Here is a 9,849-nt window from a genome sequence, read left to right on the forward strand (position 1 = left end):
ATTCGCTTATCTTGAAATGGTGGGCAACCATAGTTGTAGATCTCAATCTACAGTACATATCAAGCAATTCAACTTTTTCTTGACTTTTTCATGACTTTTCTTTGCTTTTTGGGAGCTCTTCCAGCATTACCAGTGGCACTTTGCATGGGTTTCACGGTGTTATTCAAAATTTATCATATCACACTAAGGAAGATGACAAATCCTTGAGAACCATGAGAAATCATTTTCACTGTGATACACAATTTACTGGAGAGAAGAACTCATTTGGAAATGATTAGTGTCACATAGCATTTTTAGGGGATACTCACAACACTTGAGATTACCATAACATCAACAGGACATGGCTACAAAATTCTTACAGTATTACAATATGTACTACAGTTAATTTTATGTAGCCATGATTTAATACTACATCTGTAAGTTGTTTACCTTTCTTTCTGCTGTGCATGGCACCATGTACATTCTGTATTTGTTTCAGTAAGTTTTAACGAATTTAAACTTTCAATAATAGATTTGTGTATATTTTATGGGAGCAAATGATAACATAGACTACTATCTCAATGCATTTTATGAATTTATGACAAACCTAACTTTTCCCTAATTGTTTCAATATTTCTAGGCTACTCTGTTCATCAACAAGTTGTTTCAAATTGTCAAAAATCTCTAATTTTCCAATATATTTATTGAAAAAAAACCACATATAACTGGACTTTCACATTTCAAACCTGTTCTATTCAAGGGCCAGTTGTATTAAATAAGGTGTCCTTCACCAGAAATGCTCATAAGACAAAGTTACAAAGGTTGATGAAAACATGAACTGAGGCTTGCAGGAATCTAACTCTGTATTTCCCCTAGGGGAGGTGGTTCCACATTCACTAAATCAGTGTCCAAAATGACTTTATAGAACCTAATTACATGAATTATGAGAATCAAGTGTATCTCCCCTGCAATTCCCTGGAATGGATCCCTTTCTGTTCTTAGAAATATTGTCTTCATGGTTTCTCATAAATATCCTTCTTGCACTATAAATATTTAGAGAAATTTCGTAAATGTGAGTTGAGCCCTGCTTAGCCAACCTGTATGGTCTTCCTGAACAGATTATTTAACCTTTATGGATAGAGCTTCCTGATCTAATTTTCCTCAACTGAGAAGAAGAACTTGGAAATTCTTTAATGTGCATACATCTAAGGTATAACTTTTCAAATTGAACAATAGCTTTTTTCTTCACATCTCATGGAGTTCACACGCTTCCTTGGAGCACTATTGTTAATAAAGTTGGCTGATTTGACCTTTGTTTTAGAAATGAGAAGATAATTCCCTTTAATAAATGGAATGCTTTGCTATTCTCAGAAGGTCCTGGTTATTGTCTAACCAGACTAGCATCAGATCTGCCTTTAAACTTCCTCCCTCCTAGGGTAGCAGCCAGCAGTCCAGTCTTAACCCTGGTGTTGAACTGGGAACAAGGAGACCAAGCATTGCTAATAAAAGGGTCCCTGTGTGACACAGGACATCTGAGATTCTATCTGCCACTGCTCAAATTCATTACCTTTGGTATGTCATTTCACATCTTTGGGTATCAGCTCCTTCTTATTTAAGCCATTTTTTTAAATTAGATCTTGCCTAAAATTAGATGACAGTTATGGAACTATCTGACCCATACATACTATATAAAATAACGTCCATATGGCTAAACAAAAAGGTAACAATGTGAAAGAATGCAAAAAAAGAAAATTTTGCCAGGACAATGCCCTGCTGGTTTTTCTATTTTTAGTGGAGACTGGGTCTTGCTCTTGGTCAGGCTGTTCTCCAACTCCAGAGCTCAAGCAATCCACTCGCCTCAGCCTCCCAGAGTGCTGGGATGACAGGTGTGAGCCACTGGACCTGGCCAAGTTTCTTTTTCTTCACCATCTCTGTATGTTTAGTTTGCTAGGGCTGCCATTACAAATACCACACACTAGGTGGCTTTTAACAACTTTATTTTCTTACAGCTCTGGAGACTAGAAGTCTAAGACCAAGGTGGTGGCAGGTTTAGTTTTTCCTGAGACTTCTCTCCTTGGCTTGCTGATGGCCATCTTCTCCCTCCGTGTCCTACTCTACTCTTCTCACAGGGATACCATTTATGTGGCATCAGGGCCCACCCTAATGACCTCATTTTCACCTCTTTAAAGGCCCTATCTCCAAATATAGTCACATTCTTAGGTGCTGAGGGTTAGGGCTTCAGCATAAAAATATGGGGGGCATGGTATTTCTCAAAATTGGTATTTCAGTTTGCTTTATATTGTATTTCTTAATAAAACTTTGTGTTTAGAAATTCATAAATATCTTTGTTCTGTCTTTTTGAGAAAAATGACAGGTGCCTTTCTCATGTTTCTAAGGTCTTCCAGGTCCTTAATCACATTAGAAGTCTTGTGTGGAATCTTATAAAAAAGAATCTACTTTTTGTTGAAAGAGAATCTTCCCAGAGCCCTCTGTCCTTTATTTTCTATATATAGTTTACATTTTCCTCTAATTTCTCCTGATTGCTTTCTTGGCCTGCTGTCTCACTGTCAACCTGAGATTTTATTTTCACTAAATTCCCAGGTTGGTTCCTTTTTTTCTTAAATCCTATGTATTTCTCCCCATTGGAGTCTTTTGTTTTGCTAAAGTACCTCTGTGGCAGACAGTACCATGCTGGTAGAGAAAGAACTCACTCACCAGCTGTAAGGAAGGGGTAACTAACACCCAGTTTTTAACTCCTTCGGGGTCCACCATCTAGTTAAGGTTAGCAGCCTCTGGCCAATGACTGAGCAAGACAGTGGTAGTAGGGTCCAGCTATTTCTGCCCAACTTTAGACTTGTCCAAAAGGAAATTTTTGCCCTGAAGCTACCAAAGAGGCTTGACACAGACTTTGGCAGGTTTACATCTCTGTCTAATGGCTACCCCTACAAACTCCTGGGTCATATCCTCTTCCATTCACACATCAGCCCATGATAAAAATGTGTCCTCTAGTTCTCTTTCCGCTTCAGCTTCTTAGAGGACCTAACCTGTATAACATTCTCACATAACATTTATTTCTTTTTTCTTTCTTTCAAAAAGGGATCAGGGGTTTAGACTTAACGAGACAAGTGTGAACTACTTGACTTCAAAAGTGACTGTTAGTTTGATTGGGTTACAATTCTAGGTTCAGAATTATTATCCTGCAGAACTTCGAACGCCTTCCTCTACTGTCTTCTAACACCCAGTATTGCTGATGAGAGGTCTTGTCATAATCAAATTCTGATTTCTTTATAGCAAGCCTGTTTTCTGTTCGCATTTTGTTTTGTTTTCCCCCATCTCTGAAAGTTTTAGGTTCTCCTCTTTATTCTAAATGCTTTTAAATTTTATTGGGCTGTGTCCAGGCATGGTTGTTTTTCATTCATCTTAACTGAGATGGCCCTTTCCAGGGATGACCAATGTCTCTCTTCCATTCCTTCCCCTAAAATGTCTCTGCCTTCCCCTTTTGGAACTCTTTTTAGATAGTTTTTGTGTCTTCTGGATCTATCTTCCATGCTTTTAATTTTGTATTTTTTGCTTTCATGGTCTGGTGTCCTGAGAAATCTTTTCCATTCCATCACAATATCTTCATATTTGATCTGTAGCTAGGACCATCATGTTCTTTTTCACCTTAGCAATCACATCTTTAGCTTTCAGTAACTCTGTTCTAGTTTTAAATCATTGTTCGGTTTTCAGAGCTGCAGTACCCTCTTGGATGCCCCTGAGAAGATGACTAAGCATATTTTTAAAATAGTCCTGCTTTATGCATTATCCCAGTTTCTTCCAGGGTAATTACTCATTGTGGACTTTTTCAAGTTGTTGCTATTTCCTCACGTGTTTGGTAAATATTTGTTCATACTCTTGAATGAAGGACTACGTTGACTCATATCTATAAAATGGCTAGGTCCTCAGGACAATAGGGCTTTTTCACTTATGGCACATGGGTGGGTAACAGTCATGCTAGGCCAAGATTCCCCATCCACTTTGAGAGTGGGTCAAGCTGGCCTTCCTGTTCTCCCCTTGTCATTACTGTTACCGGATGAAGAGAGTCTGGCCACCTGTCACTGTCAACCAATATGCAGAGACGGGGATAAGTCCACCAACCTTTTTTTCAGAAGGTGGGCAATTCTGGAGAACAATGAAAGTAGCCTCTCCAAGATTTTTCTGTTTTTCCATTTCCAAAATTACAGTTTTATACATAAAAGTTCAAAGCAAACATCACATTAACCCTTATTTTAAATAATGATCAGCATAACTCAGACCTATTACAACATTCCAATTCAATAATTAATCTCCCAAATCAATCCACCTAAACTACTCAAGATAAGCATCTTTAGTATGGGAGTTTAATTTACAAAACAATAAGAATGGGAGACAGGGGTTGAAGGTCAGTTAGGACCTAAAACAACACCACCAGCTGTGTCATGTGCACCCTAGCCTGACAGACTCCATCTTATTCTCAGTGCACAGGCTTTCATTACCATGCCCTGCTCTGCCTCACTCCCCACCCTAAAGGTGCTGCTGAATGAGTCCCCAGCTAGAGCCTCCTGGAGACTCACAGCTATACAATGTTGTGGGTAACTGACCTCTTTGCTCCTGCCTGTGTGCCCACAGCCTCTTGGGAGCTCCACAAGGAGAACGGTTCTGTCCGTGCTGGCTTGCAGAATGGTATTCTCCATACAGAGAAATGTATGTGTATGTCCATACAATCTCATTTGCCTTTCACCTCCCACAAATTATTTAAAATCTCTAGTTTGGTGATTATACCTACCGTACTTTTCTGTGTTGTAACTTTTTTTTTCTTTCTGTATATCTTTATTTTCAGTGCACTCCTGAGAAGGAGGGGATGCAATTATATGTATCCAACGGTACATATAGTCCTGATCTCTGGACACCTAAATGAGGTCAGAGTGATGGAGAGTTTTGCTGTCAGGCCTGAGAAAGAGAAGAGAGTCTTTGGGTGACAGACTATGAGGAATAAAGCTCAGGAACCCTTAGGGTGGGGACAGCACCATGTTTCCAACTGCATGCACTAGAGCAGCAGAGAGAGGAGCTGAAAGGTGCTGAGCAAGAAACCTCAAGGAAGCCTAGTTACATTCCTAGGGACACTCTTGCATCCTTATCATGAATGTCTTTCTAGTTTACACTAACTCCTACAGTATTCTGTCACAAGTAAGAAGGCCAGAAATCATGCGGTCTTAGCCCACTTTGAACCTGTTATCTCAGAAAGGTTGGCTGCTGGGGAAGAGGGTGCACCAGAGGCCAGGATACTGCCAAGATGCAATGAGGGCCATAAGCCTGACCCCTTACAGACAATAAATGCCTTGCTTGCCACCATTGTAAAATAAGGAAAAGGCAGGAATAAGATGGAGGCTTTTCCTCTTAGCCTAACTTACATGGTTCTGTTCATTAACTTAGCAGGGGGTGCAACACATCTCAACTTCCTGTGAAGGTCTTTTTTTTTTTCTCCTAACTCTCAGAAATATTATACCACATATAACTTTAAAGAGATATCAGCTTGTTACATGCAAAAATGGTAAATATTCATTAAGAAACAAAAATAAAACCCACTATCATTTTGTTCAAATAGTCTGTTTTACTCCCCTGTAAACTTTTTAGCTTCGTTTGTCCATGTTTGCTCACACATAAAGAAGATGCTTTCTCACTGAAAAATCTGGTCCTTTTCTTTCCTCTAATTTCGTATTTTCTCTTCCCTAACTTTACATTTTATCAAAGCTTTTTACTTTGGGGCATTGCTATATTATCGGGGAGATTTAAGAAATAATTCCAAACTCCCTTCCACAAGTAAGAATAACATAAAATAATTTCATTGCAGAAACAGTTTGCTCAAACCAACAACATCAAGCCATCTCCCCCTAAGGGCAGAGCTCAAATCCTTTGAAGGTTTTTGTGCAACGCTAACAACTGAGGAGCAATGCGTGGGAGCACCGCAGCAAACTATCAAAAACTTACTCGCCCCCTCCAACTACGACCTTACAGAAATAAGCAGATGAAACAGAACGATAGTCTTATCCAGAGTGAATATCTTTGTTAAAATTAAATGTAAAACAGGACTCGGATCAAAAGGATAATGTTAAGTAACAGTAATTTTCCTTCCTCTTTTTGCATTGTGGAGGTGGGGGATGAGTTACTCTAGTAATTTAGAGGCCATAATGTCTCAGAGTAATTTTCGAGAGCCTATGAATCCAGCTGCGGTGACCCCAGCTCTGCCTGCAGGCACCGCGGGCTCCCGGCCGCCTTCTAAACCCGGCTTTCGCACAGCGAGGCAGCGAGGGCGCAGAAAGAATACAAACTGTTGGCGTTTGGTGGCCTCAGAGGAAATGACATGTGGCTTTAGAAAACCGAATGACAAAAGGATCGAGCCAGGCAGGAGTCGAACCTACAATCTTCTGATCCGTAGTCAGACGCGTTATCCATTGCGCCACTGGCCCCTCTCCTGGGGGGCCATTCGAATTACAGCAGGCTGAGGCCACACCCGATAGTCACTTCAATGAACAACGTGGGTTAGGAAGGACAGGCACGACAGACAGGCTGCGGTGGCAGGGCAGTCCCAGAGCCTGGGCACTGCGGGCGCTGAACAGCCAGCCCGGGAGGTCCTTCCCGAGGTCGGGCCGAGCCGGAGCTGGCCGACTTTCTGCGCACGCGTAGAACGCGCAGAGGCCCAGTCCGTCCCGGTTCCTCGGCCTGCGCATGCTCGCTGCACTCCCTACAGGCGAGGCGCGCACTCTAGCTATTATGTGTTGAACCTCAGGGGGCGCGAGGCAGATCTGCGTCCCTTCGATAGCTCAGCTGGTAGAGCGGAGGACTGTAGCTACTTCCTCAGCAGGAGACATCCTTAGGTCGCTGGTTCGATTCCGGCTCGAAGGAGACGGGTGCTTTTTTTTTTTTTTTTTCTCTCACTTCTGATGATTTGTGGCCCCCTTTACGGGCGCCATAAAGAACCCTTGGACAGTCTTGCTTTTTCAGTCCAGCGTGGGCCTGTTGCAGCCCACATGTGCAGTCTTTTGCGATTCCCTCCAACAGGGACTGGTCCGGGCGGGTTCCCAGCGCAGCTGTGTCCGCGCTCTGCCGGGGCATCGACTTCTGCTTGTTCCTTGTTTTTGGATTTCCCAGACCCCCAAGTCACACAGGAGGAGCCTAGGCCCAGGCGGGGACCTTCTCAGATCTCCGTCAGCGACTCCAGGGTTCGCTCCAGCCGTGGGAAAAGGGAACGTGTGCACCAGAAACCTGGGAACCCAGAAAAGAACGCAGTACGAATTGTCACTGTAAATGATAGAGAGCTACGGGGATAAGGCCGCCCCCGGGCCTCCTGCCCGCCCCCTTCGATAGCTCAGCTGGTAGAGCGGAGGACTGTAGGCGTGTGCCCGCGGCCATCCTTAGGTCGCTGGTTCGACTCCGGCTCGAAGGACAGGCGCGTTTATTTTGCCACTCTGGCTTCAATTGCGAAGCGAGACCTGGAAAATCCGACTTTATGTCGCAATGTTCTGACCCTTCTCTAGAGGAACAGATAAGCAGTCGTGCCCAGCGGTGGGGGATTAGCTCAAATGGTAGAGCGCTCGCTTAGCATGCGAGAGGTAGCGGGATCGATGCCCGCATCCTCCAGTTTTCCTCCCTGGCCGGTGTGGTTTTTCTTTCGATTCTCTTCTGAGCCGGAACAAGAGCTGAAAGTCGGAGATCAGGCCAAGCAAAGGGAGCCGAGCGAACTGTAGATTACAGCGCTGCCAAACCTCCCGCGCCCCGGGTGTTGGGCTCAAGCTGTTTATCCTCCTAACTTGAAATTTTAGACCCATTTACTTTGGGAAATTCACTAAATTGTTTTGTTTGTCTGTTTCACAGATGTCTACAGATTGCCGTTACATTTATTGTCACTCAGACGACTTTCTGATTTGCGATTGATGTCTGCAATTCTAGAGACTCGTCTGAGAGTTTGCCTGTAGTTCTGGGGTACTCACAGATGGAAAAATAAGACAGAAAAACAGAGAACTCTGAAATGAACTCTAATTATTTTAAACGTTTGCTAGGGCGAGGAAGAGGAAGTGTTCCTCTCCATCTCAACTCAGCTCGGTGCGGTCCCAGCCCCTAGGCAGATAAGGGGAAGGCGAGGACACGGAGAAAGGCCCTGGCCCCGGGGGCTTGATGCTGGACGAGGATTCTGGTGCCATTGTCCCCCTTAGGAAGTAACTGGAGAGTTGACTAGAGGCCAGCACGGAGAGAGAATTAACTGGAAAGGAAAAAAGTGTTCTGCCTAGGGAAGCCCTTGATCATAGTCCATTTTTTTCATAGTCCTTAAGTTCTTTTATTTTATTTCAGGTTACTGTGAGGGTAAAAACAACCAGGTCACAATTTTTGAAATTGTTAGGTAGAGTCCCTCTTGTCGTTGTGCCCTGCACTCAAAAGGAGTGCCATATACCCCTACCTTCTGCCCTTTAAGTGGGAGCATACCAATCCTCCTCCCTCCTCCCTTTCCCCCCCTTGCTTCCCCTGCCCCGCAACTTGAATAGAATTAAGTTTTTCTACTATGTGGGAGTGTATTAGATTGTCTGTTGGCTTCATAATAAAATTGAATACGTTGAATATTTGTTTTTCCATTCTCTTGATAATTTTTCTAAGAATATGTTCCAACTCCATTCAGGCTAATAACAAAAGATGTGAAGTCATCTTTTCTTAGGGCAGCATAGTACTTCATGGTATACATATAACACAGTTAGTTAATCCATTCCTGAGTTGATGGGCATTTAGGTTGTTTCCACATCTTGAGCTGTGATAAACATTAAAGTGCAAATGTCTTTATGATAAAATAATTTTTTTTTCTTCTGGGTAGATGCCTAGTAGTGGGATTGCAGGGTCAAATGGGAGGTCTAATTTGAGTTCTTTGAGGATTCTCCATACTTCTTTCCAAAGAGGCTGTATTAGTCTGCAGTCCCATCAACAGAATAAAAGTGTTCCTTTTTCTCCACACCTGCAATTCTGGGACTTTGTGATGTGGGCTGTTCTCCCTGGGGTCAGGTGATATCTCAGAGTGGTTTTGATTTGCATTTCTCTGATGATTAGGGACTGTGAGCATTTTTTCACATATTTGTTAGTATTAAACAAAGACAAGATAAAACCAAACAAATAAAACACACACAAACACACACCCCCTCACTCAAAGATCAGAGATTAAACAATACACAGTGACTTCAGGAAATAAATTCTGGCTATCCTAATTTTCTAGAACATAGCCACAAGTGAAGCTATAAGGTCATCCTAGGGTTGTCACCAGACAAAATACAAACCTTCCAGATAAAGGCAAAAATATTATATTATTCTCTTTTGAGGATTGCAATAAATAAATGATATTTCTTTATTTCTGGTTCATTTTAGGGTCTTACACAACATGTACATTTTTGTTACCAATATGGTAGCCTGCTGTGGTTTATTCCTATATCTTTCATTTTTTAGGATGGTCTCTATTTTTACCTCATTTTATTATTTTCACATCTTTTAATTGCAAGTATTCTGAGTCACTTAAAATATAACATCATAATGTTCATAAAAACGAATTTTTAATGTAAGAAAAGGAATCATTTTACCAGATGATGTGATCACTAGTTTGGGATATGGGCCTTCTAGCTGGCTGAGGGGAGGTGCTAGCAGATGTGACCACAAGAGCAAGAAATGAATAAAGAGTCAGAGTAATAGGAAGAAATATATCCAAACCAGGGTGGAGGACACATACGTGGGGCAGGTGGCCTGAGCTAGAGCTGAAACAACATCTCAGGGTCAGTTACCCAGGCAGGGAAAGAATTCACCTAAAAAGTTCAAATCTGGAGGCAG

The 9,849-nt window shown here is 42.3% G+C and overlaps 4 non-coding genes across 4 annotated transcripts; 3 read left to right on the top strand and 1 right to left on the bottom strand.

Moving 5' to 3' along the window:
• Positions 1-6,391: 6,391 nt before the first annotated feature.
• TRNAR-ACG lies at positions 6,392-6,464 on the bottom strand. Its single transcript has one exon. It is a non-coding gene; the product is annotated as a tRNA-Arg (tRNA).
• Positions 6,465-6,807: 343 nt separating this feature from the next.
• Positions 6,808-6,900, top strand: TRNAY-GUA. Its single transcript has 2 exons — positions 6,808-6,844; positions 6,865-6,900. It is a non-coding gene; the product is annotated as a tRNA-Tyr (tRNA).
• A 452-nt stretch (positions 6,901-7,352) lies between these two features.
• On the top strand, positions 7,353-7,441 carry TRNAY-GUA. The gene is given in 2 exon segments: positions 7,353-7,389; positions 7,406-7,441. It is a non-coding gene; the product is annotated as a tRNA-Tyr (tRNA).
• A 121-nt stretch (positions 7,442-7,562) lies between these two features.
• TRNAA-AGC lies at positions 7,563-7,635 on the top strand. Its single transcript has one exon. It is a non-coding gene; the product is annotated as a tRNA-Ala (tRNA).
• Positions 7,636-9,849: the final 2,214 nt, after the last annotated feature.

The sequence above is a fragment of the Otolemur garnettii genome, unplaced genomic scaffold (assembly GCF_000181295.1).
Source record: "Otolemur garnettii isolate 467f Iridium unplaced genomic scaffold, OtoGar3 scaffold00113, whole genome shotgun sequence".
Lineage (NCBI taxonomy): Eukaryota > Metazoa > Chordata > Mammalia > Primates > Galagidae > Otolemur > Otolemur garnettii.